Consider the following 20,499-nt stretch of genomic DNA (forward strand, 5'->3'; position numbering starts at 1 on the left):
AGTTAAGTTGAGCTTCCGCATTCCACGTGTCATATAAGAAACATAAAAGTACAGCTTTTATGTTCAGGGCGTAAAGCTTAACAAGTTATTTAGAAAGCAAAGCTTTGGAAGAGGCTGCAATCCAAGACAAAGGAAAAGAGTAGCCAAAGAAATACATTACGTTTAGACTGGGAGAATTTTAAGAAGCTAATGCAATCTCACAAATATAAAAATCTCAGGGAACGGATTAAAATTGCAACTTTTTGTGTAAGAAATGCTTCCCTCCAATGGACAGATGTGTATTCCCCCCTCTCTGTAAAGGAGGACGTTGCTGGGGGAGGTTCAGGGCTCTGCCGCATGTGTCCCACTGTCTCCAGGACGAGCCCTCAGTGAGCCGAGCTCACCATCGAAGCACGGAGAAGCGAGCAGCTTCACAGCAGGTTGGGTGCCGCAGGTTTTCGTAACCCGAAAGCAAATTATCTCCCAGGAAGGTATACCTGAGCTCAATTATTCTTCCCTGGAAGCTGTCCAGATGTTTAACTCCACTGCATTTCAAGAAGGTTTTTATAGATAACTCCTGGCAAAACTGCCCAGCGCAGACTCTCACAATGCACAGCCCGAGTGGAACAATGTGATTTCTGGTGTTAGACAGTCCACCCATTAATTCTGTGCGTAACCAGCAGCTAATTAGCAGCGCACACAAAACAGGTAATTGCACTTCAGCAGCTATTATTTATTTGGTGTAAGTATAGTCTACAGACCCTTTCCTAAAAAAAAATCAAGAACCCCAAAAACCTGGTGGTTTTTGCAGCCTGCCCTGTCCACGGGTTGTCTTGTGCGTGTCTCGGAGGGGGTGGCTCTGAGGGGGCCCCGTCAGAGGCCATGGCCAGGTCTGTCTCCTTGGACAAGTCTGTCTCCTTGGACAGGTCTGTCGTCTTCATGGCCAGGTCTGTCATCTCCATGGCCAGGTCTGTTGTATTCATGGCCAGGTCTGCCTCCATGGACAGTCTGCTCCATGGCCAGGTCTCTCCTTGGCCAGGTCTGTGTCCTTGGCCAGGTCTGTCTCCATGGCCAAGGCTGTCTCCATGTCTCCTGTCACCTGAGGTCTGTGTCCCCACCCCCAGGGTGAGGAGAGCGACTGGCAGAGTTGTCACGCTCCCCTCTACATTTTAGGGGAGGGAGGGAAACTGAGGCAAAGCTGGGGGGGGCCTGGCCCATGTCTGTGCTCGGGGATGGTTTGTGAAGGCTGCTGTGATCCATCCTGGCTTTTATCTGGCAGGAGTGCTGGCGCTGGGCTCTCTGGCAGCCCCAAAATGGCTATGAAGTGTAAGGAATCGCTTGGTGGGTCACAGAAAGAAAGAGACCTCACCGCATGTGACCTGTGGGGAGATGAAGCGTTGCTTCGACGGCTGGTGCCAGAGCAGCGCTGGCTGTTGTGTGGGCAGGCACCACACCTTGGCACCCCACCATCTGCTCCACACGCTTTCGGGTCCCCTCAGCCCCCTCTGCCTGCTGCTCCTGCCCTGGCCGAAGCGGGGCGGCCGCCAAGGAGTTTCTGCGGCTCCCAGCTCCTGCAGAATATATGCTTGGAAATATCATCATTACAGTCTCGTTCTTGCATAACATCATCTTCGGAGGTTCCTGTTGGGCCACCTGTCTGCTGAAATGGTTTGTTCTGTTGAATTGTGTGCATCCATCAATCACGCTGCGTTTGCATTCCCAGGGAGGTTTGCAGAGCGATAAACACCTCTGAGAGTATCTAGAAAGTACAGACCTTCTCCCTTTTGACCATGCCAGGCCTGTATCTACCCTCAGCCTGGTGTTAAGGCTCCAGCTGGGAATCTGATTAGGATCTTGCCCCTCGTAAGTACAAGATTCCTTGCTTTAGGAGACGCTGTGCTCATACTGAGACCGGGATCTAACAGCTGAGGGAGTACAAAGCTGCTTCCAGGGTACACGTGCTTCACATCTAGCTCTGCACCCAGGGCGTAGAACATGTTTTAAGACTACCTTAATGTCTTTTTATATGTAAATGCTTACAGCTGGCTTTGAGGCGAGTTATGCAACAAAATCCATGGTTTCATACACAGAAAAGAGAGCACAACAGGAGATAAAAGACATGGTAAATGCACAGATGAGCTGTGGCTGTGGGAAGTGACTCCATTTGTGAGGGTAGAGGTGGAATAGCTCTAATTTCTGTGTACTCATCTGAGGATATCAGTGAAGAATCTGGATTTGCTATAGACTCCACCTCTTCTGGATAACACACCCAGGTCTTTACTGGCAACTTCAGCAGTTTAGCAGTTCTGAGAACACAAAAACAGGAAATTCTGCAGCAGCCTTGACGGAGGCTGAAGATGCGTATAAATTCCTTAAAGATTGTATTATTTTCTGAAAACAAATTATCAAAAGCCTTGGAGGAGAATAAATCCCTTATCAACACTCTGTGTTTTTACTTAACCATTTCCTATTAAATTTGCCACCTACCAAACTGCAGAGGAAAACAGCCTCCTGCACAGGAAGCATTAGCGGTTTGACTTTAAACCGGAAAGGCACAAAGTCCAAATTCCTTCTTTATCACAGCCCACTGTAAGCAGGTGATGCAGCATTCGGCACTACCCCTTCACCTACCTTTACCCAGAGTGGGAGTAAGGTCCTTTACGATTATCGCAATGCAGGGGGAATGATAAAGACAGACCCTGGACACAACCTTCAGGACATTTAAAACACGATTAGAATTTTGCAGACTCATCTTTGCTGCAATACTTCGCAAATTTTAAGGATGATTGTGATTTCTTCATTAGGATTGTTTGAAAAACATAAGGGAAGTGAGGATTTAGGTGCAGAGTTTTTGCTATTTTTTTTTTCTGTCAGCAGTTTCTAGTCAATTGGAGAAATAGATTCTTCGTCGGTATAAACTGAAATTGCTTGAATAAATGAGACTGAAGCAACCCAGTATGTTGAGGCACTGTCATCACAGGAGGCTTTCTCTTTGCAGCTTTTGAGTGCTGGCAGTGGCTGCCATAAGTGCAGGAAAAGAATGGCTTGTGAAAAATTTGCTCGTAAAATTGAGCTTGCCTCTGAAGCAATCCTTTATCTTGCTTGTTTTTGTTTTTCTTTAACCACTGATTCACGGTATTGGAAAAGCATGTAATTATCAAATGCCCTGTTCCTACACAAATAAGATTATATAACCCCTGATGAGGAAAAGACTGATAGAAATAAGAACATATGTCTGTCTGGTAGAACTGAAAATCTTCCTATCACTCATTCACTTTAGAAGGCTCAAATCAAAACACTGCTGTCACGATTCCTCCGCAAGCAGGTTGTCACCGAGTGCTGCCTTCAGGAAGCGTCTCCCTTCGAGGGCACCAACAGAGGGTTTGAAGGAAGTGTGGGATTTTGCCAGCAGCTGGCTTTAGCCTCCACCGGAGTGGGCTGGGAAGGAGCGTGGGTTAATGGGGCAGTGGGCAGCGCTGTAATCGCTGCTATAGCGCGAGGCTTGTAGGAACAGCAAGGGTTTAGTTTGCAGATGTACGGCTGCCTGCTTCTGATCCCGTATCTGTTCCTTCTCAAAGCCTTCTCCCTCAGCCTCTGTATAGGAGGCCATAAATTCCTATCTCTACATAGTTTATACTATTTCTAGTGAATATATGAACCTAAGTGCTTGTTGCCACTGCTCCAGAGGCGATACCGTGCTATGTGTGAATGGACATCATGCTTTGCTGCTGAGGAGATCAGGTTCATATAAACATCTAGATGAACAGATACCTGGTGAGCTCCTAAAGCCTGGTGATTCTCACTAGAAGCACTATGGGAGACATACAGAAGTAAACCTGTGCTAGCTCTTCAGCTGAAGTATTTCACAGCCCTGGATATGTATCTCTGTAAACGAACATCCCCAGGTGTGACCTGAGATGACTGAAAGGTGTCCTCTCGCTCAGCTGCCAGAAGAACTGGAGAGCAAGCAGGTGGAGACAGTAACCTCCTAAATGTCTGCAGCACAAATTAGCAGGCATCTTTCATCAAATCCAGTGATCAAAGCTAGATAACTTTATTAGCATGTTTTTGTTGATACAAAAATGGCTGTATCTATATTTAAATCCCCAATCCTGGAGCAGATCTTGGTCTTAGATGTTAAAGGAACAATTCCCTGTTGCCAGATGAACCCACTACTGGTGCACACTAGAAGCATTTTGGTGATTGCAGCTAAGTGCTTGCAACTGTGCCAGCAGAGCACCCCTGCCAGAGGCCTGAGCTACACAAATTTAATTCCAGTGCGACTAAATCCATGCTAAGGCTTTTACTGATGTTGTGGCTATACCTGAAAACCATTTTTGACTCTCATCTCCCACCCTCTCGCCTCCATGCAATCCTGCCGGTTAAACTGCCAGGTAAAAACTAGGCTTTTGCCTCCATCGCCCTGCTGTTGCGGCGGGGTCTGCAGGTCCCCCAGAGCACCAGCTGGAGTTAATTACTGCAAGTGGGGTGAGTCAGCCCAATTGGTTTTCATATATAAGCTGCTGAGAAGGTTTAAGTTCCTTTGGAAGGGATTGGGAAGGAAGACAGAGCTAGCACGTTAGCTGCTGGAAGAAAGGCCAGGTTTGGACGGGACCAGCCAGGAGCTGTGCGTTAAGGAACCATCCCTCGGGCAAACAGGCCAGTGTTTGGTTGTTCTGTTATCTTTTCAGTCTGGAGTATGTGCTCAGCCTTTTGCATGGAGTCCATCTATGGCCTCCCAAGGAGACACGGGTCCTCGATAAGCTTTCCTGGGTTTAGCTTTCTTTGGCGTTCGTGGTGTGACTTGTCGGGAGGAGCTGTGCCTTAGCTCGAGCCCTCATTAAAACCCATCCTTTGGGACGCGTTGCACTCCTGTAACCCAGTGAAGTGATACGCTTTCCCGCCTGTTTGTCAGAGGCCTAAATGTGGACTTAGCCACCTAACTTCAACCCTGAAAACATAAACAGCTTTGCCCTCCATCAATATTTATTTAAAGGTGAATGGCAATGTTAAAATGTAAATTTACCAAAGCCTGTAAGTACATAGGAACACTCATCACAGAAATAACAAGCTTACTTTATGAAGTTGCTTCTCCCTGTAAAATGCGCTGCTGTTTTGTAAGTAGGGGATATGTCGCTTCACAGCCTCACTGAGGGACCCAAGCAGGGCTTGTATCGAGTATCTTGAGGTGAGAGAGTAATGGTGGATTTTGGCACGCCAGCATCAGAAAGCCTGCCTGTGCCGGACAGCGTGAGATATTGCTTCTTGGTGTGTGCTCTGTAGGAAATACTTTTTTAGTCTATTTTCATCAGGTTAATCTTGGGGGGTTACATTTAGGGTTTTTTTTTTCTCAGCAAGGAAAAATCTCTATATATCTTAAGTTTGTATTCTTCCTTGGTTGTGGCAAAGAGGTGTAAAAACAATGCAGAAGGAACCTAAAGTCTGGTGTGGTCAGAGCGTACAGATGTGGCGTGGCGAGGGTTAAGGCAAATCTGCCTTCCTTTCATTGTCCCGTGTCACCGTGTCAGTCATGATAGCTGACCCGCAGTGATGTAATGTGGACACTGAGGCTTTTAACAAATGTCACTTTGAAACAAAGCATGTGCTTTTAGAGAAAGTTGTTTGTTTTAACTGAACCCAGAATTAAGCCTTCATCATCTTGTCTCCTGTAAAGCATATTGTTCTGGCTTGGAGAAAACTGAAACTAAACCATATGCTGAATGTGGAAGAATTTAGAAAAATTTACTTTCTTTCCATCAAGCCTGTGCCTCATTTTTCTAGCTTGGGGGGGGGGGGGGGGGGGGGGAAGTAATTGCTGTAGACAGGATAAAGATGGTAGTTACTATTCATAGCCCATTACACAAGAGTAGGTGCTTTCAAGCACTTGGAAACAAACATTGTACTAAAATTACTACTGGTTACTGGCAGAATTACATGTAAATGTCTATATTCTAGGGTGGAAATAGTATTTAGGGTTTTGCAGAAAGTGTTCCTTAAGCTTTTTGTTCACAGATGTATCTTTGTTCTTATGTACGTGCGTCTGCCAAGAATTTCCTAAGCAACTGATGATTATGCATGCTTCAGTTTTGGGGTATTCAGCTTGTACCTTCTCAAAGAAATTAACCTTTTATGAAAACTGATTCTTTGGCAGTGAGATAGTGTAAAGGTCACCCCAAATTGACAGTATTAGCATGCTTTCAGTCTTCACATTTATTTTGGATTTGGTCCCCCAAGATGACTAGTCTTTGAGACTGTAGTGTAAGTTCCTATAAAAGTTGAAAAATATTATTAGTTTGGAACTGGATTTCGGAGTTTGGGGATGATTTATTATCTGTTTCTGTGGAATATTTTGTGTTTAGGACCAAAAATTTATTGTCAGACCCCATGCATTAATCTCATTTATCTAAGTACATTTTTTAATGTCTGACTTCCTCTTAATACGTTTAGTTGATCTCTGCCCTACGGACAAGGGAACACGAAGTACTGAAGTGCTTCTGAAAGATCTCAATTTGCACTCTGAGATGAGAATTAAAGCTAATGTGAGCAATCCAGTTGTGATCACTAACAAACGTCTCGGATATTTGAAGCGAGGTCTTTGCTCTAGTTGTTAGTCTGAATTTGGATCTTGCCATTAACAGTCTAGAGAGGAAAAACAATTCTCTGGCTGGAAAGATCAGGTTTTTTGCAAGTTAATGCAATGTCTACCTTCAAAATAGACACCTCCAGTAAGTGAATACATTGTTCTTGCATTTATTGTACTTCATAGGTGTAGCTGGGCTTCCTTACGTTGCAGGCAGAGATACAGAAAGCGATGAAACACTGCCCAACAGAGGAGGGGGGTCTGCGGCGGGGTGAGGGCAGCATGGGTCACCCTTAGGGCCTCTCCCTCTTGACGGTGCTTTCCCTCGTAGCCTCCTCCAAGAGCAAGGCGAGGCAGATGGAGGGCTGATACGCCACCTCTGCAAAGGGGCCGAAACGGGGCTGTGGGGCTTGCTTACCCTCTGCTGCTCTGGGAGCTGGCGGGACCGGGGACTTCCACACCAAGTGAAGACCCTGAACTAGGCAGGGGCAAGCCAGGCTCTTCCCAGACTAGTATGCAAGGAACAAGTAAAAAGATAGCTACATATATATGTTTAATTTCAGTTTTCCTGGTGTATGTTACACCTGAGACACTCCTCCACATGACAGGTTTGGTAACTGTCTCCAAGGGACAAAGTTTCCAGTCTCACCGTAGCCCTGATTCACATGTGGTGGTTCAAGTGTGTCCATGCTTAGGCATGATGGACTCTTTCTCATTTTTTCCTTTTTGCATTTGGTGGGATATTTAACTTTCAGTATCAGAACTAGTCCTGAGCCGTTTATGATTTAATATCCTGCCCATGAGGAGGTTTAGGCCTGGGCCAGATGATGAACACTATATAAAAGCTAATGTTGCCGCACTGTACAAAGAATCAGCTCAGGTGGAAAAGGGAAGGTGCGAGAAGGGAGGTGTTCGCAACGAAATGGGCTGCAAACAAGCTGCTGCGGAGCCACATGCACAACCTGGTCTCAGCAGTGAAATATTAAAGATGAGGTAGATGAAACAATCCTTGGTATCCTTGGTATTGAAAATAAGATTACTGCTTTCATGCATGTGTACTAGCACTGCGGCCCTTTCCACAGATGGACACTATTAAAGGGAGTAATCAAATATCAACATCTGTTTCGTACAGAAAGAGACCCTAAGCTGACTGGCTAGCAGGACGATTTTTGTATGTATTTGTTTTTATATTAGAAAGCTGACCAAGATTTTAAGCTTTTTTTTTAGGCTGATACTGTGTGGCTGATCTGGTCATGGTTACTGGGAACTCGATGTGATCCTCGCCTCGAGTTCCAGTCTGACAAATGCATAATATGCGGGGTTTTTTAAGGAAAAAAACCCTAAGGAAATTCCTTAAGGAATTTTTAAGGAAAAATATAATGCATGAACCTGATTTCACAGAAGGTTTTGTCACCATTTCTGGTAGGTTTATCCTAGTGCATGTTGAATTTAGATGTCAAAAATTGACTTGCTTTTAATGTAATGAATGCATATACCTCAGGATTACCTAAACTGAATTTAGTAGAATCACAGAGTGCAGAACAGATGCAGCTCTGCAAACCTTGAGTGGTGCTCGTCCTCTCTCAGTATGATAAATATTGCAGCTACTTACTGAATTACTTAGTACATGACATTTCTGAAACTGATTCTGGACATAGCAGGGGAAAAGGACACAGTACAGAGATTTGTAATCGTCACATCTCTCTCTTCCAGTGAGTAATCGCAATCCCATCCAGTTCTATTCAGACCGTGCAGAGCAGTCTCCTCCCCTGCCTTCCTGGCAGAAAAACAAACAGAATTGTCACTTCCCCAAGTTGCTTCCTCATGCGGCAGCTGAATCCCATCTCCGTCCAGCTCTCCTGTTCTGGGCTTCGCTTCCCCAGTGCCTTTGTCTTGTGAATGCTGTGTGACTCTCCGTTCTCGACGTGGTCTCTTCAGTAAATCTGAAAAAAGGGGCTGCTGTTATTACAGGAATTGGAAAGTACTTTCCCAGAACTACATGTATTTCTAACCACCAGTTTATCAAAGTTTGCTGCTTGAATGTCTGTTAAACTCTCTTTTTTTTTTTTCTTACATAGCCCTGCTGTTCTACTGCAGTTGTTCTGTTTGTCTATAATAACGTTAGGTTTAATTTCTGATGAGGCAGTTGATAAGATCCTGTGGATTACTGAGCTCAGTAAAATCTGTACGCCCTACAATGTATATGACACTGTGCTTCTTGATCTTGCAAATTTACTAAATGTCAGCACAGTGGTACCAATAAAATAGTACACCCTGCTTTTCTAGCAGGGCAAGAATGAGTTGTTCTGTCCAAAAATGACTGTCTGAAACAGATTTTCCATGAACTGTTTTGTCAGTGTGTGTGCGTGCATGTACACACATACAATCCCGGCATTCCCGGGACCTCATGGATTAAGTTCCCATAAGCACCCATGATATAATTTCTTCCAGGACCAGATTCATGTGGTAATGTTATTGTTGCACAACTGCTTTTCTCAGCTTTAAAATAAAGACATTAAGTACTAAATAACCAACTTTTCCTCCTTACCTCTCTGACTAGTTTTTTCCAATGTGAAATTTAAAAGCCAAAAATAAATATATATTTTAAAATTTAAAAAGCCATCTCCTGTATCAGAAGTAGAGACATTACATTAAGGAGAGTTTCACTATCTCCCCCCTCCCCCACCCCCAAAACAGAAGTTGTTTCAACATCCTGGCTTGGTACTACTTTCATACCAGCAATATGCTTTTTGGCATGTGCTGTACGTTACACTAACAACCCAGCCTGCCAACAATTTAATAGCTCTGCTATGCGATTATAGTTTTCAGGCCATACCCACTTTATTGACACAGTTTCCTTTTACTATTGCTTAACACCACTTCCCTCCTCCTCCTGCCACCCCCCTCCCCACCCACGTTACCCAGCCACATCCTCCTCGCCGATGCCAGTAGAGGGCACTTGGACTTAGTGTCTTGGACGCTTCAGTCGCTAAAACTATTCAAGCAGTTGCACTTGCAGGTTTAGGTTGTTGGTTTTTTGTTTGTGTGTTTTTTTTTGGTGTCCTCCCATTCATAGAAACCTGGAGACAAAAGAAAAAAAAACAAAAACAACAAACAAAAAACCAACCGACAAAACCCAAGCAAACCAAAAACCCAAACCTACATGATCAGAATTTACGTAGAGATCAGGGAGGTGCAGATGTGCCAGGGATGGGGACGTCACAGCACGGGACGATGCTGGGGGACCCCGTTTTGGTAAACTCCAAGTCATCTGTTTTCATTAGGAGGCTCTTTCTGACCGTGGAGGGAGGCTAATGAAAGGGTTCTCCAAAATGTTTTCAGAGCAATTTCTTCACAGCGGTGCTCTGGGTAAATAACACTTCTGCCTTCTCAGCGAAATGGTGGTTTAGCCTAACTCTGCGCTCCGCACGGCACGACAGCGCGCACCCCCAAACCCCCCTGCTTCTTCCTCTGCTTACGCCTTGGTAGTTTTTTATCTTCGGAATTGACAGCTTAGGGCGGATGTTGCATCCCGTGATCTCTGTTCAGGTTTCCCGTGAATCCTACCCTCCTTCACAGAGAATAAAGCAATGCCACCGTAGGGTTTAATACTTGATGCCCGGCTCAGGAGAGGCCCTGCTCAGCACTGCTGGGTGTCGCTGGAGGTGGGCTGCCCGTGGGTGCCTGTTCTGGGATCCCGCTGGTTAAGAGGTGATGTGGGGGGTGTGACTGTGGGAGCGGGGCAGACAAAAGCGAAGGAGTGTCACGGAAAGGGAGAGGGGTGATGATAAAGGGGAAATGAGAGCGCTCTGGCTGCTTCATCTGCTGCCTTGCGAAAACCAATGTTCTTAGGACAGGAGAAAAATAATAACATGCCTAAAAATGTATCTGTGCACAGTGTGACATGAATGTTAAGTAAGCCTCACAGAAGTGCTTTTAAATTAAAAAGAGAGAGGATAAATGAGAGTAAGTGCCTTATGTATGTGAAAAGACGTATTCTCCGCTCCATTCTCTCTTTGTCTTTCAAATGCAGAAGAAACAAAAAGGTCAAGAGAGAGTTGGTCGACACCATAACACGGAAGTCGCTTTTTGTGCGATTGTGGATGTGTTATTGTTCTTCTCTCGCTGCCTTGTTCGTATGAAGAATGAAATAAAAACAATGCTAATGACAAGCGAGGGCCAAAGCCCTGCTGGGACAGATGGCTGGCTGAGAGGAAACGTGCCTACCTGTGTACTTTACCACGTTGCTTTGAAGAAAAACGGCGCTGTTTACTCTTACCGTATTCTTCTCAGAAAGCAACTTTCAGCTTTCTGCTTGAGACCTGTGAAACCTCTTGCTGTGAACCTTTCTCTGCGAGCATTGCCATCCAGCTGGGAAAGCTGTTACCTCATGGAAGTAACCGAAGCGCGGCTGGTACAAAATATAAAGAGGGTCGGTGGCTGATAACTGCACACGGTTGAGCAAAGACACCTGATTCGTGATTTACAGCTGTCATGAGTATATATACAGTCGTACAGTCAGTTCTGTGCTTTCAGTTCACGTATAAGTCGGATAACTGTATAACTGCTTAGTGAGATGCATAATTGCCTAGTCCCGTGCATAATTAATTAAATACCGTGCGCAGTCGTAACTGCGTGAGTGAAATAGGAGTGCAGTCGTACCTGTCACAATAGGCTGAGCTTGGACAGACAGCTGAGTTACTAATGGGAAAGCCTTGCATATACTGGGACAACTGGAGTCCTTAACTTGTCATCTCTGTAACCTCAGCAAAATAGCTGCTGCAGAATCAGTCGCTTCTAAAAGGAAGTATTCTTATCCTGCAGTCTGTACTAGTTCAAAGTATTCAAGGTCCCTGCCCTAAGCTGAAGCTGAAAAATAATTTGCCAGCATTTCCGGTATTATTTAGTGCAAATTCAACCCAGTTTAAACAGCACACTCAGCAGGTCCCGTCCAGGGTGTGCGTTATCAGCTACGTCCTTTCAGCATAAAGGAAAATTCTTAATTTCCTCCTTTCGTTATAAATCGGAGAAGGCATTGTCTTTGTAAAGCCTCTCAGTCCTTTGGTACAATACTTCACACAACGGGGTTCTAGTTTGTGGCTGTGGCTCTTAGGAACTACGGTACTTCCTGAGACTGAAAATGGTGAAACTCTTCTAAAACTGACTAATACCTATTTCAGTTTAATAACGGAAAAACCATATTCTGAACTCTCTCTTTAAACATAAAGGATGGTTCCTACTCAACGTGGTGTCTGAAGTTCTTGGTATTCGGTGTCAGCATTCTGGTTCAGGCAGATATGAGTCACGGATCCAGATCGAATTTTTGTGTAAATGAGGCAAATGTTCAGGTTCTTTGCTGGGTTCTGACAGGCTCATCAATGCACTGAGATTTCTTTGGTGATAAGAATAAGTACTTCAGCCTGTTGGCTGAGGCAATTAGCAGTTTACCCTTTAATCACAACTCACAGGTTAAAAGAGAAGTTATTGGAAGGGGGCAGGTACTTAGATAACAAGAGTTAAAAAAAACCCCATAAATTTAATTTCAGGTTCTTGTGCTTACAAAACCACTGTGTTTTCATCCCTAGAAAGCTTGGTCTATATTTCTGACTCTCCATGCATTTGAACCCTGTGATGGACAAAGACCTAGTTAACAGAGCCAGAAAGATATTTATTTTTTTAACACAGTCTGGAAGGAGAAGAAGAAAAATAATGTGTCAGTTGGCCTAGGAAAGAGTCTTACATCTCCCTGTAGCTTTGCCTGGTGTAAGGAAGGGTGGGATAACCTGCTCAGCTGCTCCTGTTGCACTTCTGTCAAGCAAACGTTTCCAGTAGTGCCATTCCTGTAAGCCAGACATCCTCTTGGAAGGGAAGAGGTGGCACAGGCTGGAGCTCTGAGCTTTCGGGATGCTTGGGGAGTCCGGAACAGCGCCCAGGATGGATGCAGGCCTCCGCTTCCACTGCAGGACAACACGTACCCACGTGCAAGGACCACAGATGCACACCTTCGCCTAGCCGAGGCAGGAGAGTCGCTGCCCCTTGCCCAGCCTGGGAGCAAAGCTGCTTATGGGATTGGTCCCAAACCTTCCGCAGGCAAAAGGAGCCAGGTTTTCAGAAAACTTCACACTTTTGTGGTCAAGTTTGTTGATTTCAGGCCAAATGAGCCAGAGGCAGCCATAAAAAGCAGCTTGCCAGCAAATTCTGAGATGGCAGTGATGAGCAGCTGAGTGGGCACAGAGACCTGCCTGTGGTTTAAGATTCAGCGATAAGCCGCTTCCAGTTTTTCCTCCATAGGGAGGTATTGATTTATTATAATAAGCAGGGAGTGTCACCAGGGCAAATCTGGGCGACCAGCATAAATCTAGTTTATATGCTTCCCTTTCAGCATCCCTGTACCTGAGCAGTGCAAGCAGATACAGTAAAAGTTGTGGTCAATAAGACAGTAAGAAGCATAGTGAGGAAGGGCATGTTTTCAGATAGTGCTTTCTGACCATAACCTCACTATAGTGAATGAAAGCTTGAAATAAAAAGCACAAAAAGCCTGCACATCATACACTGATACACAGCATTTGGCCAAGTGTTTGTTTGCAGGGCTGACAGAGCTTGCTAGGAGTGAAAAAAAAAAAAAAAAAACAAAAAAAAACCCCAAAACAAAAACCCCACACACACTACTTCACATCTGCTGCTGCCTGACACAGTGTTTCCTTGCTTCTAATAAAGATCACACAGCAGTTAATACTCTATCAAAGCTTAAAGACCAAATAAATGCAGCGCTTACCTCCGAGGGCCTGTGCCCTGGTTTTATTGGCATGCATAATGGAGGCAGTGTCGTGAGAGGCTTGTGAAACGCAACTTCCCACGTGCAGCAATGCTTTTTGAACATCTTGGTGCAGATTTTCTTGAGAGATTTCTGTGTTCTTTGAAAGAGTGTGGCCGTGTTCTGAGAAATCACTTATTTTAGGCTCACCGATAAAACTCTGGGAAAAGAGAGGGAGAGAGGGCTGAAAGAAGAACGATCTGCAAAGTACAGCTAAGAATATAGCCTGCAAGGTGCACAGGGGTTTATTGGAACCGAGCGATTGATATTTTGCAGGATGATTTATTCTGCGAAGCAGGAACAGTGGTTCCTTCTTTAAAGTCTACCAAGCGACAGTGGAATTGAGCCAGAAACCCCACTTCTGGAACGCAGGAAGATTTGGGGGTGTGTACCCAGCCTGCGTGCAGCGGCTGATAACCTCTCCGAAAGCTCCTGCCTGTTTGTGCCAGAAGCCGTCGGTGCTATCTATGTCAGAGATAGTTATAGAAAGAGAAACTGCTGATTTTGTTTCCACACAGAAGGTGTTTGAATATTAGTGGGCTTAAAAAGAAAAAAAGACTCATAGTATCTGGAGTAGGGCAAGCGATGTTTATAATGTCAGTGAAAGTCAAGCCTGGCTTTGGAATGAGCAGACTAGGCTGAATAAAAGAAGCGACCCAAATCTGAGCTGCGAGAGGCTCAGAACTTTCCCCTTCTTCACTCAAAATATTGCTCCGTGTGGCCCACTTTATCTGGAGACACTTAAATGCATTAAACTTAGGCATTGGGCACTCTGTCTAGATAAAAAGTAATATTTTGTAGAACGGAATAAAATAAGCCACTTAGAGATTTGATCACAGAGATCACGAATAACCTAATTTAATCCTTTTTTGTTTTGTTTTGTTTTAAATCACCTGATTTAAGTCTGTTTGTTCACAATGAATCATCAAATAGCCTGTGCAAACAAACCGTGTCCTGTGATTTTTCCGTAGACAGTCCAGGAGTCGGTTCATGTCGTTCGGGTTTTTTGTCACATGATCGGCCACAAGTCACATTCTGTTATTGCTGTTTCCTGTTTGATGACAAAAAATAAGAGATGGCAGGTCTTGCAAATTATCTGATCTGTTATGCAAATAAAAGCCTAGCTTTTGAGAATTGTCCCAAGAACCCTCTCCCTTCTGCCTGTTCAACCCAACGTGTTTTGCACCGGTGCTCACGGTGGAGCCGCTCTTCCTCAGTGCTCTGGGCAACAAAGCCGCTCAGATCTTTGCTCTCCGTGTTTGGACACCTTGCCTTATTTCTTTGGTAATGCTTTATGCGTCTTTGGTTTAAAAGCTACCTCAAAACTTTGAAGCTGGGCAGTTGTTCGTTTGATGAATCATCATGGGCCACTTTCTTCATTTCCCTGTAGAGAGGCGGTTTGCTGGTCTTATATAAAGACTGTGCAGCTACGTGCACAAGTGGCTGTGCACTGCCACACTGGCGCTAATTGCACGCACTAATGTAATTTAAATTAGATGTGAAACTGTGCAAAGGCCCCAGAAGCATTGCAGGCCTGTCAGACCATACAAAAATAGTACCTTTCGGTTGCGGGGGGTGGGTGCCGGTATGGCCCCGGTGTTATTGTCTATTAGTAAATTGAACCAAAAAAGAAAAAGTAGTACAAATGAATGATGGTTGAGGAAGAGATTTAAAACAATCCCACATTAGTTTCCTGTAGCCTACATAGCGCTTCTTTTAATAATCTCAGCCACAGTTTAACATTGGTTTAAATGAAAATGAAAGACCACAAGATAAGATCACACAAAACCCAAAGGTCGCTAAACTAATTCTGTGTCTGCTAATACAAGACATTTTTTTATAAAGGTATGTTTAGTGAGAATATACCTGAAAGAAAAAAGGCAGACGTTCAAGCATTGTCTGGCAGCAAACTCGCAGTTGTTTGACAAAATCGTACTCGCTGACCGTGGTTGGCTTTCGGTTATTCAGGGGGCTGAAGAGGTAGGGAGGAGCCACGTACATAAAGCAAAACCCATCGTATAGCACGGATGTCAGGCCGTAGGAATAATATACATTAAATTCCTGTTTTAAAAACCTATCAATTATCAGACGGCGAACAAGGCCAGGCAGCGTAGCGTGTACTCTGCAGCAAGGGTGCTCCTGGGCATGGCAGAGTCTGGTTTAATCTGCAAATTGGGGAATTCACCCATAGGAAATCAGGAGCTGATTATATGCAGGACTCTTGGAGTTAAAGTGCTTCGTGAAATCCCACCAGTGTAACCAGGATTCTGTTCAGGTCAAAACCGGGAAGGTTTGACAAGGTTACATTTAAACTAGTTTTAGGAGAAAAGCAGGGTACTTGTTTTTGTCCATTTGTTTCATAGTTTAGACTACAGTGCTGTCTATGCTAATAAGAAAAATACAAGAGTTTTCAAGTCTAGAAATGTGAGACTTTTTTAACATTTGGAACAAACCCAGTAACCCAGTATCTCTCAACCCAAAGTCAAGTCAAACTTTTGGCAGAACTGTAGTTTTATTTTCTGGTTTTACGTGTATCTGGGAAGGGGGGAAGGGCTAAATGAACATTGTTATCATTAGGTTGGAACAGAATGCTGCCACTTAAAGCTGCAGTATATGAAACAAATATTTCTAGTTTTTAGGTGAATTTGTGCGTACACGAGAACTATTGTTTGCACAAATTCGTGCCTGTTAAATGGCCGTGTTCGTCACTGGTACAGCGGGGTGGGCTTTCCTGGGAGCACCCCGGGAGCAGCTCTGTCTCAATAAGACAGTAAGAACGACGCCTGCCTAATTCCAAATTCCCATTTCTTTTCAGATGACAGTGAATTTCTTAACTCTAAAACTGGTCGAGGGTAATTTCCAGCTGCAGTTATTTTGGATGAAGAAAGGGGATTTCTGTTTTTAGTTATGAGCTTTTAGTTATGAGTAGCCTGGTTGGAAGAGTTGCTTTCATTTTGGTTATTTAAACAAGGAGAGAGTTACCTGAAGTATATAAACATCGCAGATCATCACAGCAAACCTTACTGATGGTGTGAGGCTTTAATGACTAGGCTGGATTTATACAACAGAAATACAACAAAACAGTGCTAGCAAACTTTGATTTTTGTGACATATATGTGGACCCTGAGTGTAAATCGGTATATCTTCATCCTCAGCTTATCTTCATCCAATACGCTGATTTTAAGCAGCAGTTTCCCCTGGGCAGACTGCACATGCGGTGTTTTAAAGGCTGAGTTTAAAATAAGAAATTAAAGAAGTCTGGCCAAATGGCCCACTTACTTCCCTGTCATTTCAGGATTCTTCTGTGCTCTGGGCCTGAGGTTATTTATATGAGAAAAGCAACTGCTAGAAAATATGTATTTATTAATTTTGCTGGAATAACTCCTCTTTTGGATTAAGGAGCTTTATTCAGAGGTCAGTGTGTGGGCACCGCTGCACGGGCGAGTCTGTAGTGGGCTTCACGGGGTGTGGGTCCTTTCTGCATTTCAGGGTCAAAGTTCTTCTGGGATAAGATCTTTGTTTACAGACAAGTTGGGTTGGTGGTGTGTTTGGGGTTTGTCTTCTTTTTTCCCTTACTTCTTGTCAGTCAGTCGGTTGCACTTTCAGAGTGGAAGGGACTATCAATATCCTGCTTGTCTCCTCGTGGAGAGACTTTTCAAGGGAGGCGGTTTTGCAGCGTGTCCTAAAGATGCTCAGACTCTGGATTTGCCTGATCTCTTTGCTGAAGACCGCTGTGTAGCCAGCTCCCCTCGACAGAGAAAGCTTTGTCTCTGCCTCTCATGTGCTTCATCCTGAGCTTTGTGATATGCATTTTCCCAGCGGGGCACAGCTGTCACGGTGACTCATAGACTGAAAATCACCCTTTGATGTAGCTGCGTCTCTAACCATGTAGTATGTTCTCCAGTTCCCTGTCCAGTCTAGGTTGAAGTGATTCAAACACCACTCCTGTTAGCAAAATATTCCACAGTCTAGGAGAGACTGTGTTGCTAGTCAGTCTAATTTCATTTCAGCCCACACTATTTCATGCCAGTCTTTAATGTTTGCACGCATCAAATATTTTAGGCTGTTATCATATCCTCCCTTAGTCATAATTTTACCAAATTACATGCATTCAACCTTTCTGTTGTCGTCTTTTTTGTCTTTTTTTTTTTTTTTTAAATAAATTAATTCACCCAGAAGCCTAGTTATTTTTCTCGTCCCTGAGTTAGCAATAGAACCCTATAAACAGCTGGACATTGGGGTGGGGGTAAAAATGGGAAGTTTTTAAAATCAAAGGGAGTTCATACAGAAGTATTAAAATATACTCAGCAATGTAATAAACTTTTTTTTAATTGGAAGGATTGGGGGGGGTAGACAGAAGAGTCTCTGTGAAGATTACAACAGTTGTGCAAATTAAGTCTGGGGTTTTTTGGTGTTGGTTGTTTGTTTTTTGGTTGGGTTTTTTTTTTTGCCAGTCCCCTCCCTGTCAGTTCAGAGCTCCTCTCAGTGATCAGGTTTGTACGATTCTAAAATTAGTTGGTGACTTGTGTTATTTTCCCAGGGTCTTCAGTGGTGATTTAATTTAGCACACTTATGATTCGTGTGAAATTATTCATTATGCATTTGTCCTTCCGTGAGACAACAAACTGCCCCTTTCAAACAGTCGGCTGGCTTTTGGGGTGTAGCGAAGGCTGAAAGAGGAGTACGGAGATAATAGCGAAGAGACTGCTTGGAATTTTAAACTGATATTAGGATGGCCTTTGAGCAGGCGGGGAGGCTGGCGCAGGCTGCCCTGCGTTTCCTCCGTGTCTGGAACATTAAGTGTTCCAGTGGAGTAATGGCACTTCCTGCCGGTGGGAATTGTTTAACAGCTGATCGCTTTATAAAGTGGAAGGGACTGAAATAGCTGGGAATAGGAAATTCCCGCAGAACAGAGCCTGGAGAAGTAAAACCCTAAAAGGCCTCAAAAGCAGAGTAATTGAGGAAGATGGAGCTGCAGTAGCTGGAGGGAGTGGCTTCTCTCACTTTTCAATTAGTTCACTTTGCTCGGCTCTCACTGGTGGGAGCGATACGATCGCGAACGTAGACACCGTGATGCAGAGTCCCACTCTGCAGAGTTACACATCACGTGTCCGACAGGAAAAAAAAAAAGAGTGATGCATTCTTTCTCCCCACAAAGCCTTTCTTTTTTTTTTTCTTTCTTTTTACTTTTTCAAACATCTAATTGTCAATTAAAAATTGCAGCATTTTTTTCAGATGGTTGGGGAAATGCTATTTTCCAGTGGGATATGAGAAGAAAACTTTACAAGCTGGGGGAGGGGAGTAACAACAAAGCACTTATTCTTCCCTTTCCCCTCCCCCAGTGGAGGGAGGAAGCAGAGGAGTGGTAGTAGAAGGAGGAAGAAGAAAGGAATTAAAAAGTAAAGAAAACTTGAAAGTGGAGCAAGGAAAGGAATTTAAAGGGGAACTGTACGCTTTTTGGCAAATCTTTGGAAAGAGGGCTAAATTCTGTGAGTTAATGAAAACTCTGGATTTCACAAGCCGTTGGCTTTGATTTTAAGCGCACGCATTGTCCTGCTGATATCGGTTTGGCTCCTCTGATTTATTCCAACTAAAGGCGTGGCCTAAAGGTTTAGGATAAAGCACAGATGAGAGTATTTGTGTAACATCCTCACTGTTCCCGTGTTAGGGGAGAGGTAAGCAACTTGGATAGTTTCACTCAGGAGGTTTCATAACCTTTAAGCTGGGTGTGTGCTGATTCAGTACGGTAAAAGCAGTATTCAGAATGAGTTAAGCTTTGTGTGTTGCATGCTATTTTCTGAGGATTAGTCCAACCACCTGTTACTAAAACACGAAACTCAGTCAGAAAAACAATTACATACCTTTCCAGATGCACACAGAAAGGCGCACCTTGGGTGAAATAACTGCAGAGCAAGGAAATCTTTCCTAGGGAACACATCAGCTTTTGTCTTTCAACGTGAAGCTTTTCCAGCAGCCCTCGCTGTGTGCCAGCTTTGCATTTCTGTGATTTTTGTGCTCTGACTTCACGCACACACATGTGCGCGCACACACTCGGGCAAAACCTGCTGCGCGCCGAACCTTCTGTTTGGCCACGGTTGCGCTGTTCAGACTGTAGATAAGCAAAGATAAGCTAAGTATACGTTATATATGCTTGAAAGCATGTGCTTTTCCAGTTGTAGATGTACGCCCAACATAGGCAAAGGGTATCTAATATCGACCGGCATGCTGACCGGGGGCAGAATCTTTCCAGACTGATTCTCCTCCTTTAAATCTCAGTTTCAAATACAGAGATCTTGTTTTGGTTTGGTTTAATTACTCCGGAGTACAGCTGGCTTGAAAAGCAGGGTTTCCAGTTTGCAGGGATTTTTTTCATTTTATTTTGGGTTGTGTCCTTTTTTTTGTTTGGGTTTTTTAATCCTGTTTGCTTGCTCATTTTGAACTCGCTCTGGGTACTGGCGGGGTGAAGATCTCTGCAGGCGCTGGGCTCGGGCCCCCCCAGCCCGCCGGGAGAATTGACAAGAGCAGCGGCGAAGCGCCGAGGGCAGCAGGCTGGCCCAGCAGCTGGGCTCGACCCTGCCCCAGCCTCGGTGGCTGCTCATCAAACCCCAGGATGTTTTAAATAACACGTTTCAGGCTTAGCAAATTGTGATTATCCAACAAACCCTCGCTTTGTCAGAAAGTTTCTGACTGGCTTTACTTTTGAGTAACTTGTTACTCTCCCGGGTCAGACGTAAAAGCCTCAGCTTTCTAGGGGCAGGGAGTATATAAATAACTGATAATGCGTGCCCAAAGTTCTCCCACTGGGATTAATAAGAGCACATAAATATTTATAACAAAAGTGAGTTGTCCGTGAATTAGATCTGGAGACACCGTTCAGTTTTCAATGGAATCGAGCCTGCTTGTGCCAGATTTGTATTTGCGCCTGAATTTCTGTTCTGGGAACTCTGAAAGCAGAGGCTGCTTGGCCTCTTACGAACGCAGCTCCGTAACAGCCCTTCTGAAAACTAAAACTGGAAAAGTTCCTCATTCCTTGTTCCTCATCGCAGGGCAGAACGCTCAGGTTTTGACAATGAGCTGGACGAGCGTAACTGCCTGTTTACTACCGGCATCTGAAAACAGCTTTAGC

At 44.3% G+C, this 20,499-nt stretch overlaps 1 long non-coding RNA gene across 5 annotated transcripts; it reads right to left on the reverse strand.

Annotated features, from left to right (window-relative positions):
* Positions 1–4,947: 4,947 nt before the first annotated feature.
* Positions 4,948–19,526, reverse strand: LOC142064072 (uncharacterized). Of its 5 annotated transcripts, none has more exons than XR_012662983.1 (5): positions 19,235–19,519; positions 14,322–14,424; positions 11,805–13,533; positions 9,481–10,970; positions 4,948–8,502 (listed from the first exon to the last, which is right to left on the reverse strand). It is a non-coding gene; the product is annotated as an uncharacterized LOC142064072 (long non-coding RNA). The 5 variants fall into 5 exon arrangements; XR_012662980.1 differs by having other exon boundaries at positions 9,481–11,951; positions 13,335–13,533; positions 19,235–19,494; XR_012662982.1 differs by having other exon boundaries at positions 9,481–13,533; positions 14,267–14,424; positions 19,235–19,526.
* Positions 19,527–20,499: the final 973 nt, after the last annotated feature.

This window comes from Phalacrocorax aristotelis, chromosome 13, assembly GCF_949628215.1.
Source record: "Phalacrocorax aristotelis chromosome 13, bGulAri2.1, whole genome shotgun sequence".
NCBI classification, from domain to species: Eukaryota; Metazoa; Chordata; class Aves; order Suliformes; family Phalacrocoracidae; genus Phalacrocorax; species Phalacrocorax aristotelis.